This window comes from Oryctolagus cuniculus, chromosome 16 (genome assembly GCF_051225735.1).
Source record: "Oryctolagus cuniculus isolate XC-2025 breed Fujian yellow rabbit chromosome 16, ASM5122573v1, whole genome shotgun sequence".
Lineage (NCBI taxonomy): Eukaryota > Metazoa > Chordata > Mammalia > Lagomorpha > Leporidae > Oryctolagus > Oryctolagus cuniculus.
The window spans coordinates 60,696,854-60,716,078 of NC_142882.1; the positions used below are offsets into that span (position 1 = coordinate 60,696,854).

General features: G+C 40.9%; 1 protein-coding gene and 1 long non-coding RNA gene across 21 annotated transcripts in view; both read left to right on the top strand.

The window, feature by feature from the left end:
* BBS9 (Bardet-Biedl syndrome 9) overlaps positions 1-19,225 on the top strand; it is a 438,558-nt gene that overhangs the window by 325,866 nt on the left and 93,467 nt on the right. The gene's annotated exons all lie outside the window — the stretch shown is intronic.
* LOC149121778 (uncharacterized) lies at positions 1,833-7,512 on the top strand. Its single transcript, XR_016222614.1, has 3 exons — positions 1,833-1,879; positions 6,441-6,560; positions 7,380-7,512. It is a non-coding gene; the product is annotated as an uncharacterized LOC149121778 (long non-coding RNA).

Here is a 19,225-nt window from a genome sequence, read left to right on the forward strand (position 1 = left end):
AAGAGACCAAACAACCTCTACGCAGCTGCCTCATCAGTTTGACAAGCTGCAGGAGCTGATCCTGCTCCTGATTGGAGGAGAGCAGCGTGCTTGGCGTGTGGGTAGCAGAGTTGGGATTGGTGGAAGAGGACTATAAAGGAGGAGAGAGACAACATGCACCAGGAACATCTATCTGAAGGAACACCTGAGCAGCCCCCGAGAGAGCCGGCCGGTGGTGTGCCGCTCCCCCGCGGAAGCGGGGAAAGTGGCAGGGGGAGCCGCCCTTCCACGGAGGTGGAGGGGTTGGCAGCCAACCCGGGAAGAACCAGCAGCAAACCCGGGAAGGGCTGAGCAGACAAAAGAACAGCGCAGGGTCCTGTGTCGTTCCTCCGTGAAGAGGGGGAGCGACAGTGGGCCTCAGGAGTCAGGCTCAGAATCAGGTGGTTCTGGACCCCGGGCTCTAAAAATCGCTTCAGCCTGAGGGGTGTTAGTTTCTTCCTGCTGTTACTAATCTCTAGGTTACCTCACTACTCATCCTCATCTGGCTTCAAAGCTTCATTACCTATTAAAACCTACGTTGAAATCCCTCAATTATTAACACTCAAAGTGGCTTCTATTTTCTTGATTAAACTCATCCTGATACAAAGCCTAGCCCTTACAGTCTTGTCATGCAAACCTAAACGATTTTCCATCATGAGATTTGTTTTTTTTTTTTTTTAAATATAATACAAATAAAGTATGTATTGGAGTTGTGAGTTAAAAAAGCCTATATATTAATATATACTCTTTTAAAAAACTGGCATTACCAGAAATATTCAAGTTTATCTAGTTAGTATATAGATAAATTGTGTTTTTTTAAAGATTTATTTCTTTGAAAGGCAGAGCTACAGATAGAAAGGGAGAGATAGAGAAAGGTCTTCCACCTGCTGGTTCAGTCCCCAAATGGCCACAGAGGCCAGGGCTGGACCAGGCCAAAGTCAGGAGCCAGGAGCTTTTTCTGGGTCTCCCACATGGATAGCAGGAGCCCAGCCACTTGGGTCATCCTCCTCTGCTTTCCCAGACACATTATCAGGGAGCTCGATCAGAAGTGGAAAAGCCTGGAAGCTGCAGGAGGCAGCTTAACGCAGTATGCAACAGTGCTGGCCCCTCAAAGGTCTTCTAGTTAACATTTTGACTGTTCTATGCATGGTATTGCTATTTCTTTATGCACTTGCCCTAAATTTCTTATTGAAGATCTAAGAAAATGAAGCCTTTGGGGTGAGATGTGGGATTTTGTTTCATTTGCAATTTATGTTCTACTGAGTTCCTAAAAATGGCTTCAGTTGCCAGTTAAATTTGTCAGTAACTTGTCCTTGAGTGAAGTTACAATAAACAAAAGGGGAAAAGCAACGTTATTTATTTAGGATTGCACTTATTATTTACGAATTATAGCATTAATTTCTATTGTGTAAATTTTAAGAGACAGATTATTGTTTGGACTCATAGCCAAGATCATCCCATAAGAGTTGGAACTGGATGTTCATGTAGTGTGACATAAACAGTAAGAGCACATTGAAGTGGCTTGAAATGCCCTGTTTTCCAGCTTTGGCTGCTTATAATTCTTATCGTTAGAGTTATTTATTTTACCTAAAGACTTGTCTTACCAAGCCCTGGTAACCTAGTTACCTGGGAAGTGTATCAGTTAGTTCAAGCAGATTGGCCTGGTATTCTCAACTAGTTCATTAGCTAACTGATGCCATCTGTCACCAGTTGAGGCTTGGTAATTCTGATACACGAAGGTGAATTGGGTCATTGAGGCCTGGTGTGTTGGAGTGGTGGAGGGGGGACATTAAAAGAGAGCTTTGTGAACAGTAGGACATTTTAGGTGAAGGAAATCATGTCTCTGGCTTCAAGGCAGCAGGTAGGTTTTCTTGCTCTGCTAGAAATACCAGATCTGTGAAATAATAATGGTTGTGGGCCATTAAATATGATGGAGGTGATGAAAGGGGAATATTAAAATTATAGTTGTGTGAAATTTTTTTTGAGGTCAGAGACTCCAGTGGGACTCTGAAAACCTTAGTGCCTTTTGTCTAGAAAAATGCATAAAATGTGCAAAATGTTAGTTTCAGGGGGGTTACTGCTGACCTCTGAGGCCCATTGTTAGGCCCAGGCTACAAACCTCTAAGTTCGAGGAAAAGTTAAGGTTTTTAGGAAAATGCCAATATATATATATATATTTTCTTTTTGACAGGCAGAGTGGACAGTGAGAGAGAGAGAGACAGAGAGAAAGGTCTTCCTTTTGCCATTGGTTCACCCTCTAATGGCCGCCGCACTGCGCTGATCCGATGGCAGGAGCCAAGTACTTATCCTGGTCTCCCATGGGGTGCAGGGCGCAAGTACTTGGGCCATCCTCCACTGCACTCCCTGGCCACAGCAGAGAGCTGGCCTGGAAGAGGGGCAACCGGGACAGAATCTGGTGCCCCGACCCGGACTAGAACCCGGAGTGCCGGCGCCGCAAGGCGGAGGATTAGCCTAGTGAGCCGCGGCGCCGGCCGCCAATATTTTTAAACTTATTGTTCACCTGGGAAGCAGTTGGGAGCCACTGGTTTCCTAATTGTGGGATTGGCATGGTCATGGTGATTCTTAAATTTTTTTTTTTTTTTTTTAAAGATTTACTTATTTGCAAGACAGAGTTAGAGACAGGAAGAGAGAGATCTTCCATCTGCTAGTTCATTCCCCGAATGGCCTCAATGGCCAGGTTTGGGCTTCTGGGTCTCCCATGTGGGTGGCAGGGGCCCAAGCACTTGGGGCATTCTCTGCTGCTTCCCCAGGTACATTAGCAGAGACTTAGACTGGAAGTGGAGCATCGGGGCAAGAACCATCAGCCGTATGGTTCCAGCCAGCGTTCCAGGTGGAGACTGAACCTCTGTGCCACAACATTGGCCCTTGATTCTTAGATTTCTCCTTGAATACTTCAGCTGATAGTTGGTTACAGGTGCAGTAGAGTTAAAGTCACTGGGGAAGAAAAAGTTTCGAATATTCATCAAGGGAAACACCAAAAAGCATATAAAGTATAATTTTACTTCAGCATGAATAGTATCCTTATCAAAGCACTGACCTAGTCAGAAAATCAAGAACACTTGTTAGCAAATGTTTTATTTGTTTTCCTTTTACTTGATGATTCCATTGTTTTTTCATTCTATATAAAACTGAACGTGATTTATTAGACCTAATTTTTTTTTTTAAGATTTATGTGCTTTTTGAAAGAGTTATAGTGACCGAGGTCTTCCATCCACTGTTTCACTCACCAACTGGCCATAATGGCCAGGGCTGAGCCAGACTGAAGCCAGGAACTTCATCTGGGTCTCCCATGTGTGCAGCAGGCGCCCAAGTACTTGGGCCATCTTGTTTTGCTTTTCCCAGGCCATAGCAGATAACTGGATAGGAAGTGCAGCAGCCAGGATATGAACTGGCAGCCATATGGGGTGCTGGTTTTGCAAATGGTAGCTTTATGCACTACACCACAGCTCCGGCCACCTAAAAAGTTTTCTGGGGACTAGCGCTATGGCACAGTAGGTTAATGCCCTGGCCTGAAGTGCTGACATCCCATATGGGCACCGGTTCAAGACCTGGCTGCTCCACTTCCCATCCAGCTCTCTGCTGTGGCCTGGGAAAGCAGTAGAAGATGGCCCAAGTCCTTGGGCCTCTGCAGCCACCTGGGAGACTCGGAAGAAGCTCCTGGCTTTGGATTGGCGTAGCTCCGGCCATTGCAACCAATTGGGAAGTGAACCAGTGGATGGAAGACCTCTCTCTGCCTCTTCTCTCTATGTAACTCTGACTTTCAAATAAATAATCTTTTAAAGTTTTCTGTATCTTTGTGAACTTTCATTTAGATGAATGTGACATGTCTGCAAAACAGCCAATATAGTTTGTTCTTCAAAATAGGCAAGGGAAGTGAAGTTGATACTAGCGTTTTTTGGAGCTATTAAATGTGATATTCTTGCTTTCCTCAAACATAATTTATATTTGATTGATAATGTTTACCACACATTTACTAGTACCTGACACTCCTGAAGTCAATATTAGCAAGCAAATCCATCAGGTGGGTTCAGGGTATGGCTGTAGCATCCGGCAAGCAGCTGTGGCTTGTTTGAAAGATTTACATCTGTGAACATCAAGCATGTTGGCTTTTAGTTCAACACAGCTGAACTCAGAAGAAAGTACAGCATTGTTTTCATATGGTAATAACTCGGACTTTCAGTAGGTGGAAATGAGATAATGAAAAAGTAGCTGTAAATGATAAAATCTTCTGAATTGTTATTAGATGCATGCAAGTATGATTCATAGTCAAATTCTTATTACCCAATATTAACATCAGTAATAAGAATATATTGCTAGTTATTTAGTAGAAGGCTGTTGACTAATTTCTAGGAATACAAAATAAGGATAAAGCAGGTCTTGTAAATTATAGAGAGGTAGACTAAGCTTTGACATGAATAGCATAGGTACTAAGGAAATGAATTCTGCTGTGGGAATAGACATCAGGCCAGGGTGTCTTGTCCAAAGCTTCACAGAGAAAGTTCTGATGGGTGCCACGTAGATCTCCATCATGTACTTTGACGAAATGTTCATCATATTTTTGTGTTATCACATGTTTGTCATTCTTGAACCTTAGTTGATAGGTTGCTTAAGGGCTAGGCTGTTAAAGGTATTGTTAAACTGTGAGTCTTTAGAACTGATGCATAGTAGATGTATAGGTAATATATGTTGGATGAATAAATGATGTATATATGAAGAGTTGATGTATTTAGTCTTTTTTTTTTTTTTTTTGACAGGCAGAGTGGACAGTGAGAGAGAGACAGAGAGAAAGGTCTTCCTTAGCCGTTAGTTTACCCTCCAATGGCTGCTGCGGCCGGCGCACAGTGCTGATCCGAAGCCAGGAGCCAGGTGCTTCTCCTGGTCTCCCATGGGGTGCAGGGCCCAAGTACTTGGGCCATCTTCCACTGCACTCCCGGGCTGCAGCAGAGAGCTGGCCTGGAAGAGGGGCAACCGGGACAGAATCCGGCTCCCCGACCGGGACTAGAACCCGGTGTGCCGGCGCCACAAGGCGGAGGATTAGCCTATTGAGCCACGGTGCTGGCGATGTATTTAATCTTGAAGGAAGGATGCATGATTGAGTGGTGATAGGAAGGACTTAGAGATAGAACGATGAGTACAAGTTAGGTATTGTAGTAAGAATATTAGTGGAGTCTGCACAGATGGTGAATGAACCAAATTAACCTCTATGAAGAGGTTGATAGAGGAAAGTAACTATTTTTTATTTTTTAAGATTCATTGATTTGAGAGGCAGTGTTACAGAGAGATGGAGTGACAGAGCAAGGTCTTCCATCTGCTGGTTCACTCCCCAAGTGGCCACAACAGCCGGAGCTGGGCTGATCTAAAGTCAGGAGTCAGGAGCTTCCTCCTGGTCTCCCACACTGGTGTAGGGGCCCAAGCACTTGGGCCATCCTCCACTGCTTTCCCAGGCCATAAGCAGAGAGCTGGATAGGAAGTAGAGCAGCTGGTATTTGAACTGGCGCCCATATGAGATGCTAGCACTGAAGGCAGAGGCTTAACCTGCTGCTCCACAGGGTAGTCCCTGAGAGTAGTAGAGTTTGAGTTTGGATAAAGTAATGACTAACAAGATGGGGCACCCTTTGAATGTTATTAAATTGCTGCATAGCATGGCAAGAATATAACTTCAACTTGTATTTCTTTATGAAATAAGAACAGGATTAGAACAGTCAGGAAATGCAAGTATAGAAAAATGATATTTTAGGATTATGTGGTATATTTGTATAATATATCAAGAAATAAATCGGATGCAAAGCATCTAAAATAATACATTCCTTTAAACTTGTATACAAACATTTGTGTAGCTAGTCTCAGAACTGTCTGAAGATGTTTCCCAAAATTTTAATAATGGCTCTCTCTGGGGAATATATAATTGAATGATCTTTTCTTCCCCCTTTAAATTTAGCTGAACTATGTTTCAGTAACCTAGGAGTGATTTGTGGAGGATAGTTTTAGTTGGAGTGGAGGTGAAAAATATAGGAAGATATTTTGAAGGTAAAATTGAAAGGACGTGGGACCTTAATAAAGGGGATGAAAAATTGGATTGAATGATGTTAAGGTTTTGAGTAAACTGGCATTGTTAGTAACAAAGTTGGGAGGGATGTATACCCTGTAGCTTGCGACATTTTTCTTGGTATAATTGGCTTATTAATATTAACATTTTGAACTATTATGTAAATGTATGAAGCATTATCTAGGCCAGTGTTTAATAGTGAAACAGATCAGGGAGAGCACAGACTGGAATAATCAGATTGATACTAAATTGTAATCTTTCCATCATAGAATTTAACATTCTATAGCAATCTAATCCTCTTAATCTCATTTTAAAATTTAACAAATTTTAAACCTTTATTTTACTCGAATGGCAGAGAGACAGATGGAGAGAAAGATCTTTGATCTGCTGGTTCACTCCCCTAAATGCTTGTTATCTTGGATGGAAAGAACCGTCCATCATTGGTGCTCATGTCTCCCATTGTGATTGGGTCTCTGTAACTCGTCTTTCTTTCTTAATGCAGATTTTAAAAAGGTGGGGAGGCTCTGTTTCCAAAGCATAGGCAGCCTATTTTTTAGGTTTAACTAATAATATAGGTGAGATGCCATGAGGGATGACTTGAAATAGGAAATACAGTTGTATAATTGAAACCAAAAGGGATATCCTGGAAATAATATTATGTTTAGTAGTAAGTTTTAGAGCTTCTAATTATACTAGTCTTTTCCCTCCTAATTACTAATTTTAGAAAGCATTTCTTTCAATTTAAGAGTTACTTTTAGCAGACAAATTTAAGACTTACTATGTTGGGAACCACATTTCCAGTTTTGTTGAAATTATATGGTATTAAACCTATATCTTTTGAGGTTCTATAGACTTTAGCAGAAAGGGATTTAGAACATTAGTGCTTCAGTGGTTTTTCAGAGGTTAAGGTCTCTGTACAACTTTACCAATTCTTTCTTGACTGTTCTAGAATGGAAATGGTGTTTACTCAATTCTTTTGAATAAAAGTATGTTAGTTTTTCAGATTTTATAGTTGAATTAGTATACCATATCCTGGATAGAAATTAAAAAAAGCAGAAAGCAGTTTTTGTATGTCAATCTTATAGCTTGAATAGGAATTCTTATTTTGTTTAGATTTTTATCTGTTTAAAATCAAAGTTGGAGAGAAGGAGGGAGAGATCTTCCATCTGCTGATTCACTCCCCAGGTGGCTGTAATGGCCAGGGCTGGGCCAAGCCAAGGCCAGGAGTTTCATCCAGATCTCCCATGTGGGTGGCACAGGCCCAAACTCTTAAGTCATCTTCTGCTTTTTCCAGGACACCAGCAGGGAGCTGGGTCAGAAGCAGAGTGGCCAAGACACAAACTGGCACCGGAGTCCTCACTGTCATACACCAGTGTCATCACCTTATTCCTTCAATAGAAGCCAGTGGGGTTTTCCAGCCTCTGATGAGTCTTTTCTGACAATTCTAGATTTATTTGATAAGTTGCCCAGATCATTTATAGGAAACAATTTAAAGTTTACTATTGAATTCAATACAGTCTAATATTTGCCTTGGTTTAGATGCCAGTTTGATCGCAACACTTTTGTTTATTTGTTTTTTTATAGAAAACTTTTATTTAATAAATGTAAATTTCAAAAATACAACTCTTGGATTATAGCGACTCTTCCCCCCCATAACCACCCTCTCACCTGCACACCATCCCATCTCCTACTCCTTCTCCCATCCTATTCATTAAGATACATTTTTAATTATCTTTACTCAGTATAGAGTTGATCTTCTGTATATAAAGATTTCAACAGTTTGCACCCACACAAACACACCAAGTATAAAGTACTATTTGAAGACTAGTTTTACCATTAATTCTCACAGTACAACAAATTAAGGATAGAAGTCCTACATGGGGAGCAAGTGCACAGTGACTCCTGTTGTTAATTTAACAATTGACACTCTTATTTATGACATCAGTGATCACCAGAGGCTCTTGTCATGAGCTGCCAAGGCTAGGGAAGCCTCTTGAGTCCACAAACTCCAACCTTATTTAGACAGGGCCATAATCAAAGTGGAAGTTCTCCTTCCTTCACAGAAAATTACCTCCTTCTTTGGCTTCTTCCTTCCACCGAGATCTCAATCACAGATCTTTCATTTAGGTCATTTTTTTTTGCCTCAGTGTCTTGGCTTTCCATGCCTGAGAAACTCTCATGGGCTTTTTAGCCAGATCCGAATGCCTTAAGGGCTGATTCTGAGGCCAGAGTACTGTTTAGGGCATTTGTCATTCTATGAGTCTGCTGTGTATCTATCTGCTGTGTATCTATCAATTATTAGCAGACACTGGTCTTATTTATGTGATCCCTTTGACACTTAATCCTATCTTTATGATCAGTTATGAACTTAAACTGATCATTTTAACTAGTAAGGTGGCATTGGTACCTGCCAACTTAATGGGATTTGGAGTCCCATGGCAAGTTTTTAGCTTAACCCTTAGGGGATAAGTCCAAGGAAATGTGTGCTGAACTGAACATCTCTTCCCTCTCTTATTCCCACTCTTATTTTTAACAGGGATAAATTTTCAGTTGGAGTTAAAAACCTAAGAATAATTTTGTTTTAATTAAAGAGTTCAATGGTATTAAGTAGAAAAAGAAAATACTAAAAAGAATAAAATAGTAAGCTGTTCAACAGTCAGGACAAGGGCTGATCAAGTAATTGCTTCTCATAGTATCAGTTTCACTTCTACAGGTTTCCTTTTAGGTGCTCAGTTGGTTGTCACAGTTCAGGGAGAACATATGATATTTGTCCCTTTGGGACTAGCTTACTTCACTTAGCATGATGTTTTCCAGATTCCTCCATTTTGTTGCAAATGACCGGCTTTCATTTTTTTTACCACTGTATAGTATTCCATAGAGTACATATCCCATAATTTCTTTATCCAGTCTTCAACAGACTTTTAATAGGTGTTACTTTTAAGTGCTCAAAGACAAGATCTTTTTTGAGGCAAAGTATCGGGAACATAGTAAGTGGTCAGCAGGTATTTGGTGTTAATACTAACATGACAGAAAATCTTAGTTTGACTTAGTGGATTGAGTCCTATGTGATGGCTATTTATTGAGCTGATTTGAGATTCTTATATTTTTTTAATTATGCTCAGTCTGGCATGAGCCACTTAAATTCAGCAAGAAGTTATATTTGTTAGTAGAGTTGGCTTGGTAATACCCAGGTATATCTACCCAAAAAAGTCAGAATAGGTTTTCAACAAGCCTTAAGTAGTCTAGATAGAAAAAAATACACACACACACACACACACACACACGAGGGTAATCAATATGTTCACTGAAACTGGAATTAAAAGATAGTTTTATTTTGTTGCAAAATGAAATACCTGCATATGCATAGTTTTTCATAATACATGTTTTTTTCAGCTTTTTGAAGATTCTATGTGTGTGTGTGTGAAATATATTTCTACATTGCTTGATATGAGCCACATATCTGATTTCTTAATGCAGAGTTCAATCAGAACCATTTTGAAGATTATTAAGAGTTTTTTTATTTTTTTTTTTTATTTATTTATTTATTTATTTTTTTTTTTTTTGACAGGCAGAGTGGACAGTGAGAGAGAGAGACAGAGAGAAAGGTCTTCCTTTGCCGTTGGTTCACCCTCCAATGGCCGCCGCTGCAGCCGGCGCACCGCGCTGATCCTGGCAGGAGCCAGGATCCAGGTGCTTTTCCTGGTCTCCCATGGGGTGCAGGGCCCAAGCACCTGGGCCATCCTCCACTGCACTCCCTGGCCATAGCAGAGAGCTGGCCTGGAAGAGGGGCAACCGGGACAGAATCCGGCGCCCCAACCGGGACTAGAACCCGGTGTGCCGGCGCCGCAAGGTGGAGGATTAGCCTATTGAGCCACGGCGCCGGCCAAGAGTTTTTTTAAAAGACTCTTTTTGGTCTTTTTTCTGTTTGGTTTTTCAATAGCAAATTAGCTTTACCTAATTCAGAGGCCTGAGAAGAATTTTTATGTGTAAATTGAATGTTGAGTGACATAGTGTGAATAGTGTCCTTGACAAGCGTGGGGAGATGTGGCCAAATTAGTTGATACATTCAAATCCAAAATCAAATAGTTGATTAGGTGTGAACCTTAAGAAGGCCGTTGGCTTGCCTTGCCCAAATTGTTCTTTGTTGCAGTTCTTTGCCGCAGTGGAGATAACCAGTCACCTCTGTTAAAGAGGAGACAAAGATGAATTCATTCACTGATTGAATCCAGTGACCGGTGACTCACAAGTAGTTGGGTGTAATTCTTATGATCACACAATGGTGGGTTGAAGCCTGATTTCCTAACTTTGGAAATTAATCTTTTTAATGTTCTTTCTGGGAGTGTGAGACGGGGCGAACAACCAGAGCAGCCTCTGTGTTTTCCAAAATTCAGAGACATAATTTAGCTGTATTGTTCAGGACTGCCTGCCAAAGGGAGGCAGGGATTTTCCTCCATCTAAACAGCTAGGCTGAATTCCTTTCTCATCATATGATCTGATCGGGAGCAATCTCGGAATAAAGGTGCTGTCATAGATCCTCAGCCTCGGAATATTCAATGGGCTGTCAGAGGGGCTCTTGGTGACTGTGGCCCCGGAGAAAGCCCCGAGAGAGGAAGTGCCGAAATCAAGGCAGTCGGCAGTCAGACTCTTCTGTCTGGCTGCTAGAGATGAAATTTGTTTAAATCAAGATCTATTGTCCGTGCTCCTAGGGAATTGCTAAACATAAGAAGGATCCTGTTAAGAATCACCCTATGATCTACAGCCCATCAAATTGTATAATTTCACATTTTTTGCATATTCGGAGATTCTTTAACTTTTTAGATATGTAGGTTTTAAGGATTTTAGTTCATTTTAGCAATGTGAGGTTTGGGGAACAAAGTCAAGATCTTATCCTTCCCTGACCCAAGTTAGAAACCAATTTCTTGTCGTTGTTGTGATAGATGCTGAAAAACCCTAGGATTTTTTCCAGTAATTTCTCTCTTTGGGCAGGTGATAGATGCTGAAAAACCTTAGGATTTTTTCCAGTAATTTCTCTCTTTGGGCAGCAAGCCAGTTGCTTGTTCAGAGGTGGCCCTGGTAGCCCATTCAGGTGAAAAGGGGAATTCTCAGGGGAAACTGTCTAATTCTCTCCAGCTGCTTCCCATCAGTGCTGAAGCTCACAGGTGCTTTTACCAGCAAAGAAGATATGTTTCATTGTCCTAGCCAATAATGTCTTCTATAAAGCACAAGTGGAGTTTGTGATTTGTTGAGTAGTGTCTTACCCCATGTCTTCATCATGTGCATGTCCTGAGTGCATGACCATGTTATTTTATACACTGAAATTCAATACCAGTGTTACAGAAGGTAGAAGTCATTTTTATAAAAAGTTTTGATACTAGAAATCCTTTGATCCTTACCTTGTGACCATTGAATGTCCCCCATACTCTGTAATCTGGCAAATCTTTGTTCTTACATAGCATTCTTTGTTACAAGATACAAGCTTAGGATTCACTGTAATTCATTGGTTTCCCCATTTATGAAACTGTAATTTGTTCCAGATGCTATGTTTCTTTTGTGTGTCTTTTTTTCCAGATAAGATACTGATTTTATATTCTTTACTTATCAAAGTTGAATGGTAGACCTCAGTTTGGAGAAAACTAAGAATATTTGGAAGTGCTAAATTCCTAATTCTTCTAATGTAATTATAGTTAACATTTATATTGAATCTAAAATGTTTAAAACATTTTACAGTATGTGATAAATTTTAGTAAACTTTTTTATTAATATATTTAGGAGGCAGCAGAGAGCTCCTATATGCTGGTTCACTTCCCGAATGCCTGCACTGGCCCCGGGCTGAGACCGAAGCTGGGAGCCAGGGACTTGGTCCAGCTCCCTCACACAGGTGGCAGGAACCCACATACCTGAACCATCGCTGCTCTGGAGTTAGGAGCTGGAGTTGGGCATTGAGCCCAGGCACTCCAAAATGTGAGGAGAGCATCTTATCTACTCCCCATCCCTCACATGCGTTACTTTAAATGGTTCTCACAGTAACTGTGACAGCTTAGTAACTGAGGCGAATTCGTGTTACTTTGCTGCTTCTTATCTTAGAAAAATTGAAGAATTCTCTAGAAAAGTTAAATAACTTGTCCGAAGTAAACAGCAGAACTGAGACTCCAGCTACTAAGTCCACGATCTATGTTCTTTGGACTGTCCTGGATGACCTCAGGCAGGGTTTTGCTGCTTGAAGAGGAGAGCTGCCCTTTCCTTTCTCGATTCCTCCCCGTGCTCACGTCTTGGGCCTCATCCCAGGAACTCTGGCACCAGTACCCAGGATGTGTCTCTGGGTGTCTACTCTTTCTGGACAGTGTTGTTCTCAACAATCGGGAAATACTTTGTGCCCAAACTAGGCGTGGTAAGGGTTGAGGCTCTTCCTGTCCCTTTTAACATGAAGACAACAGCACAATATCCCGGTATCACAGTGATCAGAGAAAAGTAATCTTCAGTTGTCAGAGATCGGCCAACTGTCCAGGAAATCAGCTTTGCAAGTGATTAAGACTGGGGCAGTGAAGAAAGTACTAAGCTTCGGAGAAAACGGAGAATCCAAATGAAGCTGGACTGTGCCTCCCATTTTATGGGAAGACCTAGCATTCCCAGCTTCATGTTCTCCTCCCTTCAGCCAGCTGCACTTGCTCCCCCTCATGTCAATTTCTTTTTCATGTTACTGCTGTGTTTTCCTTTCCTTCTGTGCTGTCCCATTACTTGCACATTTAGTCTTAATTCACTCCCCCTTCTCAGCACGTCTTGTAGGGCAAGAGCAGTGTGTTTTTAATCCTCTGCTTTAAGAACCAAAGCTCAGTCTTGAGTTTCATACCCTTCTTAGCCTGCTATGGGGCTTTGGTAAGCTGTAGATTGTTCCCTCATAAAATGGGGACTTAGATGTTCTCTCTCCTTGATTCATAAAGGGTTTGTGACTACGTAATGAAGTAGCACAGGCACCAGCATTGTAGGAGGGTGCGGTTGGTTGTGAGGTGCAGGAACCTTCTGTGTGATTTTAAGCATCATCAAACCTCTTTGGGCTTTAGATTTTTTTTGGTCTGAAAAAGTAAGGTGCTTGGATTAGGTGATTTTGAAGGTCTTTTTCAAGTTTAATCAATTGAATTCTGATGAATATATTGGATTTTTATGGTGTCTTGAGCTGTAATAAGGACATTGTCCTTATTCTCTATGTGATCCACGGAGCAGAGACAATGCAAATAAATCACCAGAGTGTAATATAGTAAATGTCTTAGGAGCTAGCCCGAAAATTCTGATTTTGTGATTGCTAAACTCCTCTCTCAGTCTCATTAATTTTAGGATTTATTTTTCTCCAGAGAATAGGAATTTACCAAACTGCTGGAGAAGTAGTTTTCATCCTCCGATGAAGGTTTCCTGGGTTTTAGCAGAACATTCCTCGTGATTGATAAGAGTTGTGATTGTGTCCGAGACACCAGATAATGTTCAGGATAGACTTCTTTAAATCATACTGACCACTTGGCATTTCCGTGAAGACAACTGGTCTAGAGCATTACGAAAAACATTGTTGGTGGAAATTCCCAGAGTTTTGTTCTTAAAAGATGCTAATGAGTATTCTCAAACAGGTTTTTATATTTGTGTGTGTGTGTGTGTGTGTGTGTGTGCAAATTGTTGAAATCTTTACTTAGTATAGAGTTGGTCTTCTGTGTATGCAGTTAATTGAAAATGAATCTTAATGGAGAATGGGACTGAGATGGGAGAGGGAGGAGTAAGTGGGGTGGTAGTAGGGGTGAGAGGTGGGTATGTTTGGAAGCATCACTATATTCCTAATGTTGTACTTATAAAATTTGTACTCATTAAATAAAAGGATTCTTTTAAAAAAAGGATGTTAATGAGAAGTCACCTAGTAGAAGACAGGTCTAGAGATTTGGCTTCTTAAAGAAAATCCTATGCTTTTTATTGCTGAAGTAGACTCTGGGATATCTCCAGCCAGTGGAAGGAAAACCTGAATATTTAATACAGTAATGTTGATGACCAAGACCTCCTCAGTTTAAGCAACATCTGTTACAAAGCAGAGAAGTGCTCTAAGTATCCTGTACATTGGTAATCTAAGATGTGACTGCTCAGCTTATCACACTCAGGTTCCCGCTGGAATAGATCTCTGACCTCCTGGAAGTCTCCTGGTGAGCAGTCCCCCAGTGATCTGTATAATCTTTCATGATAGTGTTTTTCAATCACCACCTCATAGCATTTCTGAGAATTGCTAAACACTGCTCTCCAAGGTATTTAGAGAGCAATTAAAATGATGGCTGTAGGCTAAAACTCTAGAGCTGAACCAGAGGACCATTTCCTGAGGTTCACAAGCTCACTATGATCTTGCCCGTCAGTCTGAAGGTACCAAGATGGCATTCTGTGCTCAGATTTATAGCTTGTCTGAATGGTTGCTGTGATATGTTACTGTATCCAAAATCAGTTTGTATATTAATCCCAAGAATGTAAACAAAGTGTATAGCAGTTATGCATTTATGCTGATAACAGTTCTTCTGTTATTAGAATGTATTCTGATTTCTAGTAAACGGACTGTATTAGAGAATTCCAACTTAAGTGGCAATAACTGCTTGATTCAGTTAATTAGAAAGTGAATTTATCTTTTAAAGATTTATTTGAATGACAGTTACAGACAGTCTGAGGCAGGGGCAGAGAGAGGGACATCTTCCATCTGCTGGTTCACTTTCCAAATGGCCGCAACAGCTGGAGCTGGGCCAACCCAAAGCTGGGAGCCAGGAACTTCTTCTGGGTCTCCCTCGTAGCTGCAGGGACCCAAGGACTTGGGCCATCTTCTACTGCTTTCCCAGGCCACAGCAGAGAGCTGGACAACTGGGATCCATATGGAATGTCGGCACTGCAAGCGGTGACTTTACCAGCTATACCTCAGTGCTGGCCCCAAAGTGAATTACTTTCTAAACTTGCTTGTTACCCATAACTCTCCTATCCAATGTGCTTATCCTCACATAGTTTATTTCAGCTACTTGGAAGGAAAAATGGGTTTATAGGGTCCTCTCATCCAAACTTGGACCTTTCCAGAGACTCTCATTTTTATATGCATCACATTTACTCATTTGTGTTTGTAGACACTTTTCTTGAGGTTCTCCCCTACCCCTCCCAAGTCAGTCTTATTTTTTCTCCTGTTTTTCTGTTTTCACTGTGTGTTTTGTTTTAACAAAGAAACTTTAATTAGAATACTTATACTAGGACTGAAACTAATATGGATCCTGTGTTTTTAAAAATTATTTTCTGTATTAGAGTTGTACATAAATTATCTTTTGGTGAGTTACGTTTCAAGATCACTGTAAAGATAGTTTCTGAAATTTTTTTGCAAAATGTGAAAAATGTCCCTGGCTTCCAAATATTTATTGACTTTTCCCCCATTCCAGTCATATTCTGATACACATTTTTCCATTCAGATCTACACAATACCTAACACTCATGGGTACTCAATTGGTATTTGTTTGATAAATTGAATAAGCATTTTATTTTTGTTAAGTCAATCTTAGCCTTGATTCCTAACAATACACCTTTTTAAAAAAAAGATTTACTTATTTGAAAGTCAGTTACACAGAGAGAGGAGAGGCAGGGAGAGAGAGAGAGAGAAAAAAAAAAGAGAGAGAGAGAGAGAGAGGTCTACCATCCTCTGGTTCACTCCTCAGTTGGCTGCAATGCCCGGAGCTGCGCTGATCCGAAGCCAGGAGCCAGGAGCTTCTTCTGGGTCTGCTACATGGGTACAGGAGCCCAAGCACTTGGACCATCTGCTACTGCTTTCCCAAGCTATAGCAGAGAGCTGGATCGGAAGTAGAGCAACTGACCCCATTTTTTTTTTTTTTTTAATGTTTGAGGTCTTATGGTTATTGAAGGGGTTACAAACTCAAGTGACTACAGATCCAGGGAGGTAACATATCTTCTGTATAGATGGAAAATAATAAGAAGTGATGTATAGGGGCTGGTGCTGAGGCACAGTAGGTTAATCCTCCACCTGTGGCGCCAGCATCCCATATGCTCTGCAGATCTAGTCCCAGCTGCTACTCTTCTGATCCAGCTCTCTGCTGTGGCCTGGGAAAGCAGTAAAAATGGCCCAGATGCTTCAGCCCCTGCACCTACGTGGAAGACCCAGAAGAAACTTCTGGCTCCTGGCTTTTGATCGGCACAGCTCCAGCTGTTGCAGCCAATTGGGGATTGAACCAGAGGATGGAAAACCTTTCTCTCTGTCTCTCCCTTGTCACTGTAACTCTTTCTTGCAAATAAAAACTTGTAATGCATAGAACTCAAATACCTTTCTGAATAGTCAAATACTCAAATGTAGATTTATTTAAGAAGGAGAATTTTTGGAATCCTTGATCCTTCATCCCCAGAAAGTCTGGTGTTGGAGAGATTTTTCTCCTATTAACTCAACCTAATAGTCTTTTGTGTAGCATTTATCATGTAGTGTAAGTAGGTGTGTGAGTGAGTGTATCTGTGTGTCTAAGGAAACAGCATCGCATGGTAAGAGATTCTTGGACTTTGTGCATTTTAGACAGACTTGGCTTGGAGGTTGGCATTGCTGTGATTTAGACCAAATTGCTTAATCTCTGAATCTCATTTTTTTTCCATCAAAAACAGTAATTACTAGAAGGGTATGAAAAGGTTCAGGACTCAAAGCTGGAATTCTCAAGATTGTGCCTAGTAGACATACATACAGTAGCTAATGGCTGTTATTGTCTTATTAATGCATTAAATCACGTGTCTCCATGTACCTCACACAGACTGAACGTTCATTACATGCTACCTTGCCTTGCCAGTTGATCGTGCACAGTTCTTTTCAGTAAACAAATATCATCCAAAAGCTTGATGAATGAGGTAAGCTTCTTTCCCACGTTGCATGTCAAATTTTGTCACACATGAAGACAATTATTAAGTGAGCTTTTGTAAGCACAGAGTGGTTCATACAGCTTAAACTGTAGTGTAGGTTAAGGCCCTGCTGACTTTCGGGTGCTAGAACACTGCCTATAAGGAAAGGGTCACTTGAGGCACATAAGACAATAATCTAGGATAGGATCCTTTTTCCCCTCATGCGGGCATCAAGCAGCCAGACACAGGATCATATAGTCTCAAGCCTTGGACCGAATCCATCAGTGTCTTCCTAGATTCATGCATGTGGTATATGCAAAGTAGAAGATACATATAAACATATTCAGTTAATCAACATATTCTAAATATCATTAATTTTGCCAGTGAATCCATTTCTGATATTCATAATGCTGGTTATCAAATGTCTGATGTCACCCATTTCTGATAGTCACCATGGTAAATAGAAAGTCTGCAGTGTGGTTGGAGATGCCAGTAAACTAAGTGCTTGTGGTAGCTCTTTCTGGGATTTGCTTGTGGGGTTTGCTTCTGATGAGAAGAATAGCTGTTTTGAGTACAAACTCATTGACTTTATTCAGTGGATTCCAATAAGGGTGATTTTTGCCTCCAGGGAGACATTTTTAGTTGTCACAACTGGTGATGGTGGGGTGCTATTACTTGGATTTGGTTTGACTGTCTCCCCAAAGACTTAATGTATTGGAAGCTTAGTCTACAGTACATGATGTTAAGAGGTGGGGCCCTGTTGGTGATCTTGGGAGGCACTGCCCTCAGAAGGGATTAAAGTAGTTCTTCTGGGACCTAAATTAGTTCTTTGAGGAGGGTTGTCATGAGAAAAGTGATCCTGGGCCCTTTCCACATTACAACTTCTGTCTCATCAGGTCACTGTCTCACCATGTTATCTGTCCCTTTCATACACTCTAGCTTTAAAGGTGCCTTGGCACTCAGTAGAGTCAAGCTATGCATTTGAACCTCTAGAACTATGAGCTACATAAGCCTTATTTATATTACTAAGCCTCAAATATTTCGTAGTAAATGAAAATAGACTGTTACACGAGTTGCTATTGGCATGTAGGATATAGAGTCCAAGCATGCTAAAGTTACTATAGCACCTGAGACACCCCTTGCCCCCCCCCTCACCCAATAAGGCATTATCTGGAGCTAAATGTCATTAATGAAAGGTTGAAGAACTGTGTTCTAGAAGGTAGCTTACACAGATCCACATGCATGTGTCATATGACCTTGCCTGTGAATTATATAGTTAAATTTCAGACTTCATAACACTCTCCATATAAAAGGATTTCAGAATCCATTGTAATGTAATACATATGGAAGGCATGAATTTAGAACCTAGTTATTTACAACCTGTAGTAAATCCAATAAATAAGGGACTACAAATATTTTTAAAAGATGGTAGGCCTTGGTCTTGTTCACCTGGAATATAGGGATAGATTTCCCTTGCCTAAGTGGTGCACCTATAAATTACCATCTTAATGGATACTCTTGTGCTACTGAGTCATCAGAATTTTTTTTAATTTCTTTCAGTGTAACAAACATGCATTGATGCGTGCTGTGAGCCAGAAACTAGGGGAGGGTAGAACAAACAATAAGATAGTCTCTGGCCTGGAGAAGTTTAGGGTCTAGTAGAAGTCAGATACAACTTATCTTCTGCAAGGCTCTTTGCAATTTTAGTGTTCCAATAGCCATGAATTGTTGAAATACCCAGTTTACCCTAGTGTCACTCCATATGAAACCAGGTAGCTCCACTCCATTGTCTTTTTTTTGTATTTCCATGTGGTCTGAGCCATGTAGGCCTTTTCATGTCTTGCCAAAGTACTATGAGAGAGAGTGGCCTAACTGTCTTTTATCTAAAAAAAGCAAAAACATATATAAGCCACAAGTATTCAAAACTAACAGACCCTTTTCAAAAAACTAGATGTTTTAAAAGAAGATTCATATGTATTTTTTAAAAACCTTATCAGTTTTACTTTGTTTTGGAGTCCCTTTGTGACTGTGTCACTTTGACCTCTTGAACTCGGGAACCAGGGAAGTGATTGGCAGTATCACAGTTGTGTTAAGATCTTCCAGCTCTCTTTTTTTGCCTCTTTGGGTGGGTCATCAACAAACTCTAATTGATCAGGTGTAATAATGTGTCTTAGCTCTTGCTGGCTGGAAGAATGCTCCTAGGATGCCTAGCCAGCTGCCCATCTGTCCATCATTTTCCTTCCCTGGAGATGGCACTTGAGGCTGTGTGGG